Source organism: Fundulus heteroclitus, unplaced genomic scaffold, assembly GCF_011125445.2.
Source record: "Fundulus heteroclitus isolate FHET01 unplaced genomic scaffold, MU-UCD_Fhet_4.1 scaffold_246, whole genome shotgun sequence".
In the NCBI taxonomy this organism is placed as follows: domain Eukaryota; kingdom Metazoa; phylum Chordata; class Actinopteri; order Cyprinodontiformes; family Fundulidae; genus Fundulus; species Fundulus heteroclitus.
The window spans coordinates 144,025-161,248 of NW_023396657.1; the positions used below are offsets into that span (position 1 = coordinate 144,025).

The 17,224-nt window shown below is 44.7% G+C and overlaps 14 non-coding genes across 14 annotated transcripts; all 14 read left to right on the top strand.

The window, feature by feature from the left end:
* The first annotated feature begins 2,934 nt into the window (after positions 1–2,934).
* Positions 2,935–3,006, top strand: trnae-uuc. The gene has a single exon. It is a non-coding gene; the product is annotated as a tRNA-Glu (tRNA).
* Positions 3,007–3,404: 398 nt separating this feature from the next.
* Positions 3,405–3,476, top strand: trnae-cuc. The gene has a single exon. It is a non-coding gene; the product is annotated as a tRNA-Glu (tRNA).
* A 1,898-nt stretch (positions 3,477–5,374) lies between these two features.
* Positions 5,375–5,446, top strand: trnae-uuc. The gene has a single exon. It is a non-coding gene; the product is annotated as a tRNA-Glu (tRNA).
* Positions 5,447–5,844: 398 nt separating this feature from the next.
* Positions 5,845–5,916, top strand: trnae-cuc. The gene has a single exon. It is a non-coding gene; the product is annotated as a tRNA-Glu (tRNA).
* A 1,900-nt stretch (positions 5,917–7,816) lies between these two features.
* trnae-cuc lies at positions 7,817–7,888 on the top strand. Its single transcript has one exon. It is a non-coding gene; the product is annotated as a tRNA-Glu (tRNA).
* Positions 7,889–8,801: 913 nt separating this feature from the next.
* On the top strand, positions 8,802–8,873 carry trnae-cuc. The gene has a single exon. It is a non-coding gene; the product is annotated as a tRNA-Glu (tRNA).
* Positions 8,874–9,786: 913 nt separating this feature from the next.
* trnae-cuc lies at positions 9,787–9,858 on the top strand. Its single transcript has one exon. It is a non-coding gene; the product is annotated as a tRNA-Glu (tRNA).
* A 913-nt stretch (positions 9,859–10,771) lies between these two features.
* On the top strand, positions 10,772–10,843 carry trnae-cuc. The gene has a single exon. It is a non-coding gene; the product is annotated as a tRNA-Glu (tRNA).
* A 913-nt stretch (positions 10,844–11,756) lies between these two features.
* Positions 11,757–11,828, top strand: trnae-cuc. The gene has a single exon. It is a non-coding gene; the product is annotated as a tRNA-Glu (tRNA).
* Positions 11,829–12,741: 913 nt separating this feature from the next.
* On the top strand, positions 12,742–12,813 carry trnae-cuc. The gene has a single exon. It is a non-coding gene; the product is annotated as a tRNA-Glu (tRNA).
* Positions 12,814–13,726: 913 nt separating this feature from the next.
* trnae-cuc lies at positions 13,727–13,798 on the top strand. Its single transcript has one exon. It is a non-coding gene; the product is annotated as a tRNA-Glu (tRNA).
* A 913-nt stretch (positions 13,799–14,711) lies between these two features.
* Positions 14,712–14,783, top strand: trnae-cuc. The gene has a single exon. It is a non-coding gene; the product is annotated as a tRNA-Glu (tRNA).
* Positions 14,784–15,696: 913 nt separating this feature from the next.
* trnae-cuc lies at positions 15,697–15,768 on the top strand. The gene has a single exon. It is a non-coding gene; the product is annotated as a tRNA-Glu (tRNA).
* Positions 15,769–16,681: 913 nt separating this feature from the next.
* Positions 16,682–16,753, top strand: trnae-cuc. Its single transcript has one exon. It is a non-coding gene; the product is annotated as a tRNA-Glu (tRNA).
* The last annotated feature ends 471 nt before the right edge of the window (positions 16,754–17,224 follow it).

The window sequence follows — 17,224 nt, forward strand, 5'->3', positions numbered from 1 at the left end:
AGTATTTCTATAGTCACACATTCAAACATGTTGTCCATCACAGTTGACATTGTTTCAATCAACTTATAATTAATCTTCTTATCAACATATAAAGCTACTCCTCCTCCATTTTTGTTTTCTCTGTTCTTACAAACCATTTCATAACCATTGATTTCAAAGTCTATGCCCTTATCACTATTGAGCCAAGTTTCTGATAAGGCAATAACATTAAATGTCTGTGAAAGTTGTTGGAGGTATTGTTTGATGCTGTCAAAATTTGCATAGAGGCTTCTGCTATTAAAGTGAATTATTGACAGCTTTTGTTCCATTTTAATGCTGTTATTGAACTGATCATCACTGTAATAGTGACAACTATCATTGCTGACATTATAGAAGTTGTTATCAGGATCAATGTCAATTTCAATATCTTGCTGATGATAGTTTCTGTGTTGGAATACGGGTAGCTCTATATCCTCATAGGCCGTGATCTGTTGCATGTTTCTCTTTCAGAAGTGAACGTCAGCTATGTCTGGCTGTCTGTCATACATTGTTGGATAATTTAGGGGTACTAGTACGTGGATGGGTGATCAACTTATCATAACGTAGGTAAGCAATGTCCCCTCTTTGACGTGCTGCTTTTAAGTCCGGCATTAGTTCCGCCCTCCTTTTCCTTACTGCATCCGTGAAGTCTTCGTTAATAAAAATCTTAGATCCCTTAAGTGCGTTGGTGCTCTGCAGAATAGTTGATCTGTCCTTGTATCGTAAAAATTTGACAACAATGGGCCTGGGTCTGTCTCCTCTATGTTTACCGGTGCGGTGAGCTCTCTCAATGTCAACCTTATGTTGAAAGTTTAGCTTTTCATTTAAAATAGTTTTCACTTTCTCCTCAGTCTCAGCCCAAGTCTCATTTGGTGATTCAGGAATTCCATCAAAAACCAAATTATTTCGCCTTGATTGCCCCTCAAGGTACTCCATTTTATCCGTGATAGTCATCATACCCTCACATACTTTAAATATGTCTGACTGCACCGTGTCATTTCGGTCCTTGTGCTTAGCACTTTCTACTTTAATGTCGTCAATGTCTTTCTGTGTAAATTGCAGACTGGTTTTAATGTCCTGTAGTTCTCGTGTCATTGCGTCCATTCTGGTGTTAGTAGTGTCCACAATGATTTTAACAAAACCCTTAAAATTGTCCTGTTGTTGTTGGAGTAACGCCATATACATTTGCTTTTGCTGGCTCAGCAACTCTTTGACTTGCGTGAGTGATACATAGTCCTCATCTTGTCTCCCGTCGGTCTTGGATCCTTTTGGAGGCATTATTTTGCTTCTTTTTGCCTGTCGCTTCCTTAAGGCTCCTGCTCAGCAGTTGGAGGCCACTGCGCTGTCTCTCTGTGAACACAGACACCCTGGGCTAGACGCGTTGTTCAAGCACAGCCGATCTCTCGCTGTTCAGCTAACTGTGGTGAGTAGCGGTACTTACGGACAAGGCAGAGTTTTACCTCTGCCTGTTGTCAATCCAACGCGTCGTTTTCCACTGGTTGTTTTCTCTGTTAGGTCGGTTAGCTGCCGGACGTTGGCCTCGTCCCGGTTAGCAGCCGTGATGTTAGTAAGCTAGCCGCAGCAAGCTAGCCGCACTGTCGCTCCCTCTGGTGGCGCCGCTCTTGGCTCACCGGTAACGTTGATTCACAAACTCCAGCTCTCGTGAAGCGAGACACGTAAGCGGGAAAAGAACCGCGATGAAAACTCACCTAATTAGTAAATATATTCAAATATCCTTTATCATTTGAACCATAACAAACAGTTCTTAAGTCCTTGGGTCTTTCTTAGTCATTTGTTCTTAATATAGTTTATCTGGTTGAAATATATTGTTAAAATACATGTATATTCAAAAATCCTTTATCACTGCTCCAGTTAAGGCTGCAGAATGGAATACATTGCTGGAACGCCTTCTGAACTTGGCAAGCAGCGCATCCCTGATGGTCTAGTGGTCAGGATTCGGCGCTCTCACTGCCGCGGCCCTGGTTCGATTCCTGGTCAGGGAATGTCATGTAGGTATTTACCGGCCAAAATTTTGTGGTTAGATCTTTGAAGCATTGATGGTATTCATCAACCACTTGAAGAAACCACAAATGCTCACAACCTTAACCCTATGAAAGAACAGTGAAATATCAAGTCCCCTGAAGAAAGTCTAACTAAAGTTGGGATGTAAACAGCCTGTATCTGGACTGTATCTCCAGCTAAGAGTTAAATTGCAAAGTTTCTTCTCCTGAAAAACCATAGACCTGACATGTCCATCTGCAGTCCTCCAGGGCTGGTCTATTAGACTTAGACCAGCTCCAACACATCTGATCTAAATCAATCATTTACCTTCTCAGTCTGTCTTCAAGGCCTGCAGAATCCTACTAATTAAGCAGTCATTAGGTTCAGCGGTGTTGAACCAGGACAAAACATGCAGGACACCGGCCCTTGATTGATGACTCTGGACACCACTGCTGTAGACATAAAATCATATTTAAAGGTAGGCTCGGCAATTTTTCCAGACGTTTGCCAAAGTCCCTTTTTGAATAACTGTGCATGCGCAAGACCGTCTGGCCTGCTCTTCCGCTCCTCAGGGGCATCGCGTGAAAGAAATCTCATAAATCCACTGTGGTCTGGTGGCAGGTGAGAGTAGGACCAAATCTCTGACAAATCCCTTCTCTTCGGTGCAAATGGCAGGAATTGATCAGAGTTTTTTCAGGCCTGCAGCTCCCACAGAGATGGATTTTTTAACTTCCTTTTCATGAATACATCATGTATTTATTACTTCCAGGACGGAAGGACTATTGTATAGCAAAAAAAGTCTTTCTGAACAGGATTACCAACAATAGCTTTAAGTAGGCACAATGTCATGTTGGCGGTACGGCTGTGTGATGGAAGACATTGTCGGAACACCTTCTGATTTTGGCAGCCAGCACATCCCTGATGGTCTAGTGTTCAGGATTCAGCGCTTTCACCGCTGTGGCCCGGGTTCGATTCCCGGTCAGGGAAGCCTCTGTTAGCTTTGTCTCCAGGTCCTTGTAGCGTGACTTTTGTCTAAACATAGTTGTTGGTGGTAAGCAGTTTTCCTCACCGTACACAAGGTGAGAACCTCTTAATTCTGTGTAGATAAATGGTGATTTTTCAAGTAAAAAGTCACTTTGTGATTTTCAAGCAAAGTAAAGTAGTGCCATATTTTGACTTAGACACAAAATACCCCACTCCTCGAATAACTAATTGACCTCTTTACCCAACATAAAACATTTAGTACAACAACCCTTGAGGATCGACTTTGGACTCCACTCCTATAGATATGTTTAATACTTAAGCCATCACAATGCCAAGCTCCAGTTAAGGCTGCAGAATGGAGGACATTGTCGGAACGCCTTCTGAACTTTGCAGGCAGCGCATCCCTGATGGTCTAGTGGTCAGGATTCGGCGCTCTCACCGCCGCGGCCCGGGTTCGATTCCCGGTCAGGGAATGTCATGTAGGTATTTGCCGGCCAGAATTTTGTGGTTAGATCTTTGAAGCATTGATGGTATTCATCAACCACTTGAAGAAACCACAAATGCTCACAACCTTAACCCTATGAAAGAACAGTGAAATATCAAGTCCCCATAAGAAAGTCTAACTAAAGTTGGAATGTAAACAGCCTGTATCTGGACTGTATCTCCAGCTAAGAGTTAAATTGCAAAGTTTCTTCTCCTGAAAAACCATAGACCTGACATGTCCATCTGCAGTCCTCCGGGGCTGGTCTATTAGACTTAGACCAGCTCCAACACATCTGATCTAAATCAATCATTTACCTTCTCAGTCTGTCTTCAAGGCCTGCAGAATCCTACTAATTAAGCAGTCATTAGGTTCAGCGGTGTTGAACCACGACAAAACATGCAGGACACCGGCCCTTGATTGATGACTCTGGACACCACTGCTGTAGACATAAAATCATATTTAAAGGTAGGCTCGGCAATTTTTCCAGACGTTTGCCAAAGTCCCTTTTTGAATAACTGTGCATGCGCAAGACCGTATGGCCTGCTCTTCCGCTCCTCAGGGGCATCGCGTGAAAGAAATCTCACAAATCCACTGTGGTCTGGTGGCAGGTGAGAGTAGGACCAAATCTCTGACAAATCCCTTCTCTTCGGTGCAAATGGCAGGGATTGGTCAGAGTTTTTTCAGGCCTGCAGCTCCCACAGAGATGGATTTTTTAACTTCCTTTTCATGAATACATCATGTATTTATTACTTCCAGGACGGAAGGACTATTGTATAGCAAAAAAAGTCTTTCTGAACAGGATTACCAACAATAGCTTTAAGTAGGCACAATGTCATGTTGGCGGTACGGCTGTGTGATGGAAGACATTGTCGGAACGCCTTCTGAACTTGGCAAGCAGCGCATCCCTGATGGTCTAGTGGTCAGGATTCGGCGCTCTCACTGCCGCGGCCCGGGTTCGATTCCCGGTCAGGGAATCTCATGTAGGTATTTACCGGCCAGAATTTTGTGGTTAGATCTTTGAAGCATTGATGGTATTCATCAACCACTTGAAGAAACCACAAATGCTCACAACCTTAACCCTATGAAAGAACAGTGAAATATCAAGTCCCCTGAAGAAAGTCTAACTAAAGTTGGGATGTAAACAGCCTGTATCTGGACTGTATCTCCAGCTAAGAGTTAAATTGCAAAGTTTCTTCTCCTGAAAAACCATAGACCTGACATGTCCATCTGCAGTCCTCCAGGGCTGGTCTATTAGACTTAGACCAGCTCCAACACATCTGATCTAAATCAATCATTTACCTTCTCAGTCTGTCTTCAAGGCCTGCAGAATCCTACTAATTAAGCAGTCATTAGGTTCAGCGGTGTTGAACCAGGACAAAACATGCAGGACACCGGCCCTTGATTGATGACTCTGGACACCACTGCTGTAGACATAAAATCATATTTAAAGGTAGGCTCGGCAATTTTTCCAGACGTTTGCCAAAGTCCCTTTTTGAATAACTGTGCATGCGCAAGACCGTCTGGCCTGCTCTTCCGCTCCTCAGGGGCATCGCGTGAAAGAAATCTCATAAATCCACTGTGGTCTGGTGGCAGGTGAGAGTAGGACCAAATCTCTGACAAATCCCTTCTCTTCGGTGCAAATGGCAGGAATTGATCAGAGTTTTTTCAGGCCTGCAGCTCCCACAGAGATGGATTTTTTAACTTCCTTTTCATGAATACATCATGTATTTATTACTTCCAGGACGGAAGGACTATTGTATAGCAAAAAAAGTCTTTCTGAACAGGATTACCAACAATAGCTTTAAGTAGGCACAATGTCATGTTGGCGGTACGGCTGTGTGATGGAAGACATTGTCGGAACACCTTCTGATTTTGGCAGCCAGCACATCCCTGATGGTCTAGTGTTCAGGATTCAGCGCTTTCACCGCTGTGGCCCGGGTTCGATTCCCGGTCAGGGAAGCCTCTGTTAGCTTTGTCTCCAGGTCCTTGTAGCGTGACTTTTGTCTAAACATAGTTGTTGGTGGTAAGCAGTTTTCCTCACCGTACACAAGGTGAGAACCTCTTAATTCTGTGTAGATAAATGGTGATTTTTCAAGTAAAAAGTCACTTTGTGATTTTCAAGCAAAGTAAAGTAGTGCCATATTTTGACTTAGACACAAAATACCCCACTCCTCGAATAACTAATTGACCTCTTTACCCAACATAAAACATTTAGTACAACAACCCTTGAGGATCGACTTTGGACTCCACTCCTATAGATATGTTTAATACTTAAGCCATCACAATGCCAAGCTCCAGTTAAGGCTGCAGAATGGAGGACATTGTCGGAACGCCTTCTGAACTTTGCAGGCAGCGCATCCCTGATGGTCTAGTGGTCAGGATTCGGCGCTCTCACCGCCGCGGCCCGGGTTCGATTCCCGGTCAGGGAATGTCATGTAGGTATTTGCCGGCCAGAATTTTGTGGTTAGATCTTTGAAGCATTGATGGTATTCATCAACCACTTGAAGAAACCACAAATGCTCACAACCTTAACCCTATGAAAGAACAGTGAAATATCAAGTCCCCATAAGAAAGTCTAACTAAAGTTGGAATGTAAACAGCCTGTATCTGGACTGTATCTCCAGCTAAGAGTTAAATTGCAAAGTTTCTTCTCCTGAAAAACCATAGACCTGACATGTCCATCTGCAGTCCTCCGGGGCTGGTCTATTAGACTTAGACCAGCTCCAACACATCTGATCTAAATCAATCATTTACCTTCTCAGTCTGTCTTCAAGGCCTGCAGAATCCTACTAATTAAGCAGTCATTAGGTTCAGCGGTGTTGAACCAGGACAAAACATGCAGGACACCGGCCCTTGATTGATGACTCTGGACACCACTGCTGTAGACATAAAATCATATTTAAAGGTAGGCTCGGCAATTTTTCCAGACGTTTGCCAAAGTCCCTTTTTGAATAACTGTGCATGCGCAAGACCGTATGGCCTGCTCTTCCGCTCCTCAGGGGCATCGCGTGAAAGAAATCTCACAAATCCACTGTGGTCTGGTGGCAGGTGAGAGTAGGACCAAATCTCTGACAAATCCCTTCTCTTCGGTGCAAATGGCAGGGATTGGTCAGAGTTTTTTCAGGCCTGCAGCTCCCACAGAGATGGATTTTTTAACTTCCTTTTCATGAATACATCATGTATTTATTACTTCCAGGACGGAAGGACTATTGTATAGCAAAAAAAGTCTTTCTGAACAGGATTACCAACAATAGCTTTAAGTAGGCACAATGTCATGTTGGCGGTACGGCTGTGTGATGGAAGACATTGTCGGAACGCCTTCTGAACTTGGCAAGCAGCGCATCCCTGATGGTCTAGTGGTCAGGATTCGGCGCTCTCACTGCCGCGGCCCGGGTTCGATTCCCGGTCAGGGAATGTCATGTAGGTATTTACCGGCCAGAATTTTGTGGTTAGATCTTTGAAGCATTGATGGTATTCATCAACCACTTGAAGAAACCACAAATGCTCACAACCTTAACCCTATGAAAGAACAGTGAAATATCAAGTCCCCTGAAGAAAGTCTAACTAAAGTTGGGAATGTAAACAGCCTGTATCTGGACTGTATCTCCAGCTAAGAGTTAAATTGCAAAGTTTCTTCTCCTGAAAAACCATAGACCTGACATGTCCATCTGCAGTCCTCCAGGGCTGGTCTATTAGACTTAGACCAGCTCCAACACATCTGATCTAAATCAATCATTTACCTTCTCAGTCTGTCTTCAAGGCCTGCAGAATCCTACTAATTAAGCAGTCATTAGGTTCAGCGGTGTTGAACCAGGACAAAACATGCAGGACACCGGCCCTTGATTGATGACTCTGGACACCACTGCTGTAGACATAAAATCATATTTAAAGGTAGGCTCGGCAATTTTTCCAGACGTTTGCCAAAGTCCCTTTTTGAATAACTGTGCATGCGCAAGACCGTATGGCCTGCTCTTCCGCTCCTCAGGGGCATCGCGTGAAAGAAATCTCAGCAAATCCACTGTGGTCTGGTGGCAGGTGAGAGTAGGACCAAATCTCTGACAAATCCCTTCTCTTCGGTGCAAATGGCAGGGATTGGTCAGAGTTTTTTCAGGCCTGCAGCTCCCACAGAGATGGATTTTTTAACTTCCTTTTCATGAATACATCATGTATTTATTACTTCCAGGACGGAAGGACTATTGTATAGCAAAAAAAGTCTTTCTGAACAGGATTACCAACAATAGCTTTAAGTAGGCACAATGTCATGTTGGCGGTACGGCTGTGTGATGGAAGACATTGTCGGAACGCCTTCTGAACTTGGCAAGCAGCGCATCCCTGATGGTCTAGTGGTCAGGATTCGGCGCTCTCACCGCCGCGGCCCGGGTTCGATTCCCGGTCAGGGAATGTCATGTAGGTATTTGCCGGCCAGAATTTTGTGGTTAGATCTTTGAAGCATTGATGGTATTCATCAACCACTTGAAGAAACCACAAATGCTCACAACCTTAACCCTATGAAAGAACAGTGAAATATCAAGTCCCCTGAAGAAAGTCTAACTAAAGTTGGGATGTAAACAGCCTGTATCTGGACTGTATCTCCAGCTAAGAGTTAAATTGCAAAGTTTCTTCTCCTGAAAAACCATAGACCTGACATGTCCATCTGCAGTCCTCCGGGGCTGGTCTATTAGACTTAGACCAGCTCCAACACATCTGATCTAAATCAATCATTTACCTTCTCAGTCTGTCTTCAAGGCCTGCAGAATCCTACTAATTAAGCAGTCATTAGGTTCAGCGGTGTTGAACCAGGACAAAACATGCAGGACACCGGCCCTTGATTGATGACTCTGGACACCACTGCTGTAGACATAAAATCATATTTAAAGGTAGGCTCGGCAATTTTTCCAGACGTTTGCCAAAGTCCCTTTTTGAATAACTGTGCATGCGCAAGACCGTATGGCCTGCTCTTCCGCTCCTCAGGGGCATCGCGTGAAAGAAATCTCACAAATCCACTGTGGTCTGGTGGCAGGTGAGAGTAGGACCAAATCTCTGACAAATCCCTTCTCTTCGGTGCAAATGGCAGGGATTGGTCAGAGTTTTTTCAGGCCTGCAGCTCCCACAGAGATGGATTTTTTAACTTCCTTTTCATGAATACATCATGTATTTATTACTTCCAGGACGGAAGGACTATTGTATAGCAAAAAAAGTCTTTCTGAACAGGATTACCAACAATAGCTTTAAGTAGGCACAATGTCATGTTGGCGGTACGGCTGTGTGATGGAAGACATTGTCGGAACGCCTTCTGAACTTGGCAAGCAGCGCATCCCTGATGGTCTAGTGGTCAGGATTCGGCGCTCTCACCGCCGCGGCCCGGGTTCGATTCCCGGTCAGGGAATGTCATGTAGGTATTTACCGGCCAGAATTTTGTGGTTAGATCTTTGAAGCATTGATGGTATTCATCAACCACTTGAAGAAACCACAAATGCTCACAACCTTAACCCTATGAAAGAACAGTGAAATATCAAGTCCCCTGAAGAAAGTCTAACTAAAGTTGGAATGTAAACAGCCTGTATCTGGACTGTATCTCCAGCTAAGAGTTAAATTGCAAAGTTTCTTCTCCTGAAAAACCATAGACCTGACATGTCCATCTGCAGTCCTCCGGGGCTGGTCTATTAGACTTAGACCAGCTCCAACACATCTGATCTAAATCAATCATTTACCTTCTCAGTCTGTCTTCAAGGCCTGCAGAATCCTACTAATTAAGCAGTCATTAGGTTCAGCGGTGTTGAACCAGGACAAAACATGCAGGACACCGGCCCTTGATTGATGACTCTGGACACCACTGCTGTAGACATAAAATCATATTTAAAGGTAGGCTCGGCAATTTTTCCAGACGTTTGCCAAAGTCCCTTTTTGAATAACTGTGCATGCGCAAGACCGTATGGCCTGCTCTTCCGCTCCTCAGGGGCATCGCGTGAAAGAAATCTCACAAATCCACTGTGGTCTGGTGGCAGGTGAGAGTAGGACCAAATCTCTGACAAATCCCTTCTCTTCGGTGCAAATGGCAGGGATTGGTCAGAGTTTTTTCAGGCCTGCAGCTCCCACAGAGATGGATTTTTTAACTTCCTTTTCATGAATACATCATGTATTTATTACTTCCAGGACGGAAGGACTATTGTATAGCAAAAAAAGTCTTTCTGAACAGGATTACCAACAATAGCTTTAAGTAGGCACAATGTCATGTTGGCGGTACGGCTGTGTGATGGAAGACATTGTCGGAACGCCTTCTGAACTTGGCAAGCAGCGCATCCCTGATGGTCTAGTGGTCAGGATTCGGCGCTCTCACCGCCGCGGCCCGGGTTCGATTCCCGGTCAGGGAATGTCATGTAGGTATTTACCGGCCAGAATTTTGTGGTTAGATCTTTGAAGCATTGATGGTATTCATCAACCACTTGAAGAAACCACAAATGCTCACAACCTTAACCCTATGAAAGAACAGTGAAATATCAAGTCCCCTGAAGAAAGTCTAACTAAAGTTGGAATGTAAACAGCCTGTATCTGGACTGTATCTCCAGCTAAGAGTTAAATTGCAAAGTTTCTTCTCCTGAAAAACCATAGACCTGACATGTCCATCTGCAGTCCTCCGGGGCTGGTCTATTAGACTTAGACCAGCTCCAACACATCTGATCTAAATCAATCATTTACCTTCTCAGTCTGTCTTCAAGGCCTGCAGAATCCTACTAATTAAGCAGTCATTAGGTTCAGCGGTGTTGAACCAGGACAAAACATGCAGGACACCGGCCCTTGATTGATGACTCTGGACACCACTGCTGTAGACATAAAATCATATTTAAAGGTAGGCTCGGCAATTTTTCCAGACGTTTGCCAAAGTCCCTTTTTGAATAACTGTGCATGCGCAAGACCGTATGGCCTGCTCTTCCGCTCCTCAGGGGCATCGCGTGAAAGAAATCTCACAAATCCACTGTGGTCTGGTGGCAGGTGAGAGTAGGACCAAATCTCTGACAAATCCCTTCTCTTCGGTGCAAATGGCAGGGATTGGTCAGAGTTTTTTCAGGCCTGCAGCTCCCACAGAGATGGATTTTTTAACTTCCTTTTCATGAATACATCATGTATTTATTACTTCCAGGACGGAAGGACTATTGTATAGCAAAAAAAGTCTTTCTGAACAGGATTACCAACAATAGCTTTAAGTAGGCACAATGTCATGTTGGCGGTACGGCTGTGTGATGGAAGACATTGTCGGAACGCCTTCTGAACTTGGCAAGCAGCGCATCCCTGATGGTCTAGTGGTCAGGATTCGGCGCTCTCACCGCCGCGGCCCGGGTTCGATTCCCGGTCAGGGAATGTCATGTAGGTATTTACCGGCCAGAATTTTGTGGTTAGATCTTTGAAGCATTGATGGTATTCATCAACCACTTGAAGAAACCACAAATGCTCACAACCTTAACCCTATGAAAGAACAGTGAAATATCAAGTCCCCTGAAGAAAGTCTAACTAAAGTTGGAATGTAAACAGCCTGTATCTGGACTGTATCTCCAGCTAAGAGTTAAATTGCAAAGTTTCTTCTCCTGAAAAACCATAGACCTGACATGTCCATCTGCAGTCCTCCGGGGCTGGTCTATTAGACTTAGACCAGCTCCAACACATCTGATCTAAATCAATCATTTACCTTCTCAGTCTGTCTTCAAGGCCTGCAGAATCCTACTAATTAAGCAGTCATTAGGTTCAGCGGTGTTGAACCAGGACAAAACATGCAGGACACCGGCCCTTGATTGATGACTCTGGACACCACTGCTGTAGACATAAAATCATATTTAAAGGTAGGCTCGGCAATTTTTCCAGACGTTTGCCAAAGTCCCTTTTTGAATAACTGTGCATGCGCAAGACCGTATGGCCTGCTCTTCCGCTCCTCAGGGGCATCGCGTGAAAGAAATCTCACAAATCCACTGTGGTCTGGTGGCAGGTGAGAGTAGGACCAAATCTCTGACAAATCCCTTCTCTTCGGTGCAAATGGCAGGGATTGGTCAGAGTTTTTTCAGGCCTGCAGCTCCCACAGAGATGGATTTTTTAACTTCCTTTTCATGAATACATCATGTATTTATTACTTCCAGGACGGAAGGACTATTGTATAGCAAAAAAAGTCTTTCTGAACAGGATTACCAACAATAGCTTTAAGTAGGCACAATGTCATGTTGGCGGTACGGCTGTGTGATGGAAGACATTGTCGGAACGCCTTCTGAACTTGGCAAGCAGCGCATCCCTGATGGTCTAGTGGTCAGGATTCGGCGCTCTCACCGCCGCGGCCCGGGTTCGATTCCCGGTCAGGGAATGTCATGTAGGTATTTGCCGGCCAGAATTTTGTGGTTAGATCTTTGAAGCATTGATGGTATTCATCAACCACTTGAAGAAACCACAAATGCTCACAACCTTAACCCTATGAAACAACAGTGAAATATCAAGTCCCCTGAAGAAAGTCTAACTAAAGTTGGAATGTAAACAGCCTGTATCTGGACTGTATCTCCAGCTAAGAGTTAAATTGCAAAGTTTCTTCTCCTGAAAAACCATAGACCTGACATGTCCATCTGCAGTCCTCCGGGGCTGGTCTATTAGACTTAGACCAGCTCCAACACATCTGATCTAAATCAATCATTTACCTTCTCAGTCTGTCTTCAAGGCCTGCAGAATCCTACTAATTAAGCAGTCATTAGGTTCAGCGGTGTTGAACCAGGACAAAACATGCAGGACACCGGCCCTTGATTGATGACTCTGGACACCACTGCTGTAGACATAAAATCATATTTAAAGGTAGGCTCGGCAATTTTTCCAGACGTTTGCCAAAGTCCCTTTTTGAATAACTGTGCATGCGCAAGACCGTATGGCCTGCTCTTCCGCTCCTCAGGGGCATCGCGTGAAAGAAATCTCACAAATCCACTGTGGTCTGGTGGCAGGTGAGAGTAGGACCAAATCTCTGACAAATCCCTTCTCTTCGGTGCAAATGGCAGGGATTGGTCAGAGTTTTTTCAGGCCTGCAGCTCCCACAGAGATGGATTTTTTAACTTCCTTTTCATGAATACATCATGTATTTATTACTTCCAGGACGGAAGGACTATTGTATAGCAAAAAAAGTCTTTCTGAACAGGATTACCAACAATAGCTTTAAGTAGGCACAATGTCATGTTGGCGGTACGGCTGTGTGATGGAAGACATTGTCGGAACGCCTTCTGAACTTGGCAAGCAGCGCATCCCTGATGGTCTAGTGGTCAGGATTCGGCGCTCTCACCGCCGCGGCCCGGGTTCGATTCCCGGTCAGGGAATGTCATGTAGGTATTTACCGGCCAGAATTTTGTGGTTAGATCTTTGAAGCATTGATGGTATTCATCAACCACTTGAAGAAACCACAAATGCTCACAACCTTAACCCTATGAAAGAACAGTGAAATATCAAGTCCCCTGAAGAAAGTCTAACTAAAGTTGGAATGTAAACAGCCTGTATCTGGACTGTATCTCCAGCTAAGAGTTAAATTGCAAAGTTTCTTCTCCTGAAAAACCATAGACCTGACATGTCCATCTGCAGTCCTCCGGGGCTGGTCTATTAGACTTAGACCAGCTCCAACACATCTGATCTAAATCAATCATTTACCTTCTCAGTCTGTCTTCAAGGCCTGCAGAATCCTACTAATTAAGCAGTCATTAGGTTCAGCGGTGTTGAACCAGGACAAAACATGCAGGACACCGGCCCTTGATTGATGACTCTGGACACCACTGCTGTAGACATAAAATCATATTTAAAGGTAGGCTCGGCAATTTTTCCAGACGTTTGCCAAAGTCCCTTTTTGAATAACTGTGCATGCGCAAGACCGTATGGCCTGCTCTTCCGCTCCTCAGGGGCATCGCGTGAAAGAAATCTCACAAATCCACTGTGGTCTGGTGGCAGGTGAGAGTAGGACCAAATCTCTGACAAATCCCTTCTCTTCGGTGCAAATGGCAGGGATTGGTCAGAGTTTTTTCAGGCCTGCAGCTCCCACAGAGATGGATTTTTTAACTTCCTTTTCATGAATACATCATGTATTTATTACTTCCAGGACGGAAGGACTATTGTATAGCAAAAAAAGTCTTTCTGAACAGGATTACCAACAATAGCTTTAAGTAGGCACAATGTCATGTTGGCGGTACGGCTGTGTGATGGAAGACATTGTCGGAACGCCTTCTGAACTTGGCAAGCAGCGCATCCCTGATGGTCTAGTGGTCAGGATTCGGCGCTCTCACCGCCGCGGCCCGGGTTCGATTCCCGGTCAGGGAATGTCATGTAGGTATTTACCGGCCAGAATTTTGTGGTTAGATCTTTGAAGCATTGATGGTATTCATCAACCACTTGAAGAAACCACAAATGCTCACAACCTTAACCCTATGAAACAACAGTGAAATATCAAGTCCCCTGAAGAAAGTCTAACTAAAGTTGGAATGTAAACAGCCTGTATCTGGACTGTATCTCCAGCTAAGAGTTAAATTGCAAAGTTTCTTCTCCTGAAAAACCATAGACCTGACATGTCCATCTGCAGTCCTCCGGGGCTGGTCTATTAGACTTAGACCAGCTCCAACACATCTGATCTAAATCAATCATTTACCTTCTCAGTCTGTCTTCAAGGCCTGCAGAATCCTACTAATTAAGCAGTCATTAGGTTCAGCGGTGTTGAACCAGGACAAAACATGCAGGACACCGGCCCTTGATTGATGACTCTGGACACCACTGCTGTAGACATAAAATCATATTTAAAGGTAGGCTCGGCAATTTTTCCAGACGTTTGCCAAAGTCCCTTTTTGAATAACTGTGCATGCGCAAGACCGTATGGCCTGCTCTTCCGCTCCTCAGGGGCATCGCGTGAAAGAAATCTCACAAATCCACTGTGGTCTGGTGGCAGGTGAGAGTAGGACCAAATCTCTGACAAATCCCTTCTCTTCGGTGCAAATGGCAGGGATTGGTCAGAGTTTTTTCAGGCCTGCAGCTCCCACAGAGATGGATTTTTTAACTTCCTTTTCATGAATACATCATGTATTTATTACTTCCAGGACGGAAGGACTATTGTATAGCAAAAAAAGTCTTTCTGAACAGGATTACCAACAATAGCTTTAAGTAGGCACAATGTCATGTTGGCGGTACGGCTGTGTGATGGAAGACATTGTCGGAACGCCTTCTGAACTTGGCAAGCAGCGCATCCCTGATGGTCTAGTGGTCAGGATTCGGCGCTCTCACCGCCGCGGCCCGGGTTCGATTCCCGGTCAGGGAATGTCATGTAGGTATTTACCGGCCAGAATTTTGTGGTTAGATCTTTGAAGCATTGATGGTATTCATCAACCACTTGAAGAAACCACAAATGCTCACAACCTTAACCCTATGAAAGAACAGTGAAATATCAAGTCCCCTGAAGAAAGTCTAACTAAAGTTGGAATGTAAACAGCCTGTATCTGGACTGTATCTCCAGCTAAGAGTTAAATTGCAAAGTTTCTTCTCCTGAAAAACCATAGACCTGACATGTCCATCTGCAGTCCTCCGGGGCTGGTCTATTAGACTTAGACCAGCTCCAACACATCTGATCTAAATCAATCATTTACCTTCTCAGTCTGTCTTCAAGGCCTGCAGAATCCTACTAATTAAGCAGTCATTAGGTTCAGCGGTGTTGAACCAGGACAAAACATGCAGGACACCGGCCCTTGATTGATGACTCTGGACACCACTGCTGTAGACATAAAATCATATTTAAAGGTAGGCTCGGCAATTTTTCCAGACGTTTGCCAAAGTCCCTTTTTGAATAACTGTGCATGCGCAAGACCGTATGGCCTGCTCTTCCGCTCCTCAGGGGCATCGCGTGAAAGAAATCTCACAAATCCACTGTGGTCTGGTGGCAGGTGAGAGTAGGACCAAATCTCTGACAAATCCCTTCTCTTCGGTGCAAATGGCAGGGATTGGTCAGAGTTTTTTCAGGCCTGCAGCTCCCACAGAGATGGATTTTTTAACTTCCTTTTCATGAATACATCATGTATTTATTACTTCCAGGACGGAAGGACTATTGTATAGCAAAAAAAGTCTTTCTGAACAGGATTACCAACAATAGCTTTAAGTAGGCACAATGTCATGTTGGCGGTACGGCTGTGTGATGGAAGACATTGTCGGAACGCCTTCTGAACTTGGCAAGCAGCGCATCCCTGATGGTCTAGTGGTCAGGATTCGGCGCTCTCACCGCCGCGGCCCGGGTTCGATTCCCGGTCAGGGAATGTCATGTAGGTATTTACCGGCCAGAATTTTGTGGTTAGATCTTTGAAGCATTGATGGTATTCATCAACCACTTGAAGAAACCACAAATGCTCACAACCTTAACCCTATGAAACAACAGTGAAATATCAAGTCCCCTGAAGAAAGTCTAACTAAAGTTGGAATGTAAACAGCCTGTATCTGGACTGTATCTCCAGCTAAGAGTTAAATTGCAAAGTTTCTTCTCCTGAAAAACCATAGACCTGACATGTCCATCTGCAGTCCTCCGGGGCTGGTCTATTAGACTTAGACCAGCTCCAACACATCTGATCTAAATCAATCATTTACCTTCTCAGTCTGTCTTCAAGGCCTGCAGAATCCTACTAATTAAGCAGTCATTAGGTTCAGCGGTGTTGAACCAGGACAAAACATGCAGGACACCGGCCCTTGATTGATGACTCTGGACACCACTGCTGTAGACATAAAATCATATTTAAAGGTAGGCTCGGCAATTTTTCCAGACGTTTGCCAAAGTCCCTTTTTGAATAACTGTGCATGCGCAAGACCGTATGGCCTGCTCTTCCGCTCCTCAGGGGCATCGCGTGAAAGAAATCTCACAAATCCACTGTGGTCTGGTGGCAGGTGAGAGTAGGACCAAATCTCTGACAAATCCCTTCTCTTCGGTGCAAATGGCAGGGATTGGTCAGAGTTTTTTCAGGCCTGCAGCTCCCACAGAGATGGATTTTTTAACTTCCTTTTCATGAATACATCATGTATTTATTACTTCCAGGACGGAAGGACTATTGTATAGCAAAAAAAGTCTTTCTGAACAGGATTACCAACAATAGCTTTAAGTAGGCACAATGTCATGTTGGCGGTACGGCTGTGTGATGGAAGACATTGTCGGAACGCCTTCTGAACTTGGCAAGCAGCGCATCCCTGATGGTCTAGTGGTCAGGATTCGGCGCTCTCACCGCCGCGGCCCGGGTTCGATTCCCGGTCAGGGAATGTCATGTAGGTATTTACCGGCCAGAATTTTGTGGTTAGATCTTTGAAGCATTGATGGTATTCATCAACCACTTGAAGAAACCACAAATGCTCACAACCTTAACCCTATGAAAGAACAGTGAAATATCAAGTCCCCTGAAGAAAGTCTAACTAAAGTTGGAATGTAAACAGCCTGTATCTGGACTGTATCTCCAGCTAAGAGTTAAATTGCAAAGTTTCTTCTCCTGAAAAACCATAGACCTGACATGTCCATCTGCAGTCCTCCGGGGCTGGTCTATTAGACTTAGACCAGCTCCAACACATCTGATCTAAATCAATCATTTACCTTCTCAGTCTGTCTTCAAGGCCTGCAGAATCCTACTAATTAAGCAGTCATTAGGTTCAGCGGTGTTGAACCAGGACAAAACATGCAGGACACCGGCCCTTGATTGATGACTCTGGACACCACTGCTGTAGACATAAAATCATATT